Raw genomic sequence first — 2,449 nt, forward strand, 5'->3', positions numbered from 1 at the left:
AATAGAATAGAATAGAATAGAATAGAATAGAATAGAATAGAATAAACAGGAAAATTTTTTCAACGTTTGAGTCACACTATATCATATTGCTTAAAACAATTTATATGTATTGTTTCATTTAATTTTCACCACAACCTACAAGACTTTCTATGGTTGCTTTTCTGTAGATGCCAAAACAAGCTCACTCAGGATCTATGTGTCTGAATTTCATTGAAGCTTATGTGTTTCTCTTTGTAAGCATGTGTATCTCTGTGTGAATGAATACATGTGTATTTGATGAATTTTTTTTACAGGAATGATGTGACAACCAAACTTAAATGTCAACTTGATTTGCTTGGGAGATGTCCAAGGAATTAGTGAAAAGGTTTTCTGGGTGTGTCTGGGTGTGAGACAGGGAGAATTGGCCCTCTTCCTCTATCTTGCTGCTAGCCAGAGGAGGGGAATTTTCCAACAGACAGTTGTCACACCCCTGTGCTTCACTCCCTCTAGCTCTTCCTGCCCCTTAATGTCGAACTTTATAACTTAGCCAAGTGTCTTCTTCCACCTCTGAGCTCACTTCCTGGCTGTCCTCCAAGCTGCTGTGAAGGGGAAGGGAGGGAGGGTCTGACTCCCAAGATGCCTTTAGCCCAGCCGCTATGAGGAGCTGCCACGAAACTCCCATTGATAAAATGAACACGTGGAAGGGCACTCTGTAGTTATCCCCCAAATCTCCAGGCCCCCAAACGCCATGATCAACATGGTCAGCCCGCCAAAAGACTTCCAAGAAGCAGCAGCTACTGTCAATCAAGCCAATTATTGGATTCCCACCAAACTGCTGCAGTGACACTTGTGGCCATCGAGACATCCTGCATCTGGTCCAAGAGTATCTGCCTTGACCACAACAGGATTAAACATGGACCAGGCCCGGATGACACCCTGGCAGGATTGCACCAGCACCAGTCATAGGCCCACAAAATGTAAAACATCTGCTCATGTGTGCTTCCGTTGCTCTGTGTAAGCTGAGCTGGGCTGCACGCCTCTGGTTTTCCCCCCTCACTCCCTCTGCTGTTCTGACCCTTGTGCTGCAGCATAAGCCCAGTCCAAGTAAAGTCTTGCTCTGATGCTCGCTTCAGATCTGTTTGTGATTTATTGCCTTGGTAGTGTGGGCTCAAAAGACCCAGTAAATCTACTCCAAAGTCTCGCTTGAACAGGTCACTTTAAAAATGAGTTAAAGTCACTAGGAGCTGCTAACCTTGAAGAGCTCCAGAGAGGAAAGGCAGAGACAAGCAGAAACTGACAGTGTTGATCCAGGGTGACTGGCACTAACAGATTCCAAACAGCAAGGGCAGAGACTGGTGGTGCTGACAGTGACCACTGTTAATCCACAGCATCAGGAGAGAAAAAACAGCAGTGGCTGGGATCAGCAACTGGTTTTAAGCATCAGCAACAACTAGCAGTGATTGCCACCTGGTCAGAGATCAGCAGAGGTCAGTGGAAGCTGGTGAAAGATTTGGATTAGCCTTAGCTTTTGAGGATCTAATGGGGTGGCTAAAAGCCCCAGGGTTGTAACACTAATGCTGGGAGCCTCTGGCACTGGCAATCTGAAGCTGTTAGCAGAGCTGTACTATGTGATTTCAACTGGAGTGGAGCAAAAGAATCCTCTATTAATTGGCAAGAACTGGGGCACGGAACTGTGATGCTTGGTGATTTTTTCTGGCCACTGCTCATCTCTCTGGCCACTGTTTTTCTGCTTTACTTCTTGGCCTGGTAAAGTAAGCAACCTTACTCTGCCACATCCCTCTGTCATGACATTTCTGCTTTGGACCCAGCTAACCATGGACTGACCCTCTGAAATAAAATAAAGTGCTCTTCCTTTAAATGGTGGGTGTCAGGTATTTTGTCCACCATGAGTTCATCATTTATGTTTTTCAAGGAGTTTCTATCTACTTTTGTGGACAGTTTTCTTCAAATGAAAGGGTTTTTTTTCATATTTTGAAAATGTGGCTCTAATGTATAGCATGAAGTATGATGGATGTGATAATCACTACACAATGAAGACACATATTGCTTGCATCCTTTAAATACATACAATTTCTGTCTACACTTCGCTAAGGAGACGAAGGTTTGCTGAGTTGGAAAATGTCTTCAATCCAACATAGGAGACATGAAAGAGATTACATTCTCAGAAGTAGGGAAATTGCTTCCAAATATTACAGTGGACAAGAGAATGGTAACCTCTGGGAAGTATTGAATTGTAAACATAAATTGACATATAAATGTGGCAGTAGAGGAAACTGCATGGGTGAATAAAGACTGGAATTCTACCTTGGATTGCCCTTTGTACTGTTGTCCTTCCCCTTATTAGAATAAAAAAGATCTGTCCAATGTAAGTTTGTATTGTCACAAAGTCCAGGCAATGAACTCTTCACAACATAAAATTATATATATGTGTATATATATATATATCATT

Source organism: Chinchilla lanigera, unplaced genomic scaffold (genome assembly GCF_000276665.1).
Source record: "Chinchilla lanigera isolate Chin_1 unplaced genomic scaffold, ChiLan1.0 scaffold00001, whole genome shotgun sequence".
NCBI lineage: Eukaryota > Metazoa > Chordata > Mammalia > Rodentia > Chinchillidae > Chinchilla > Chinchilla lanigera.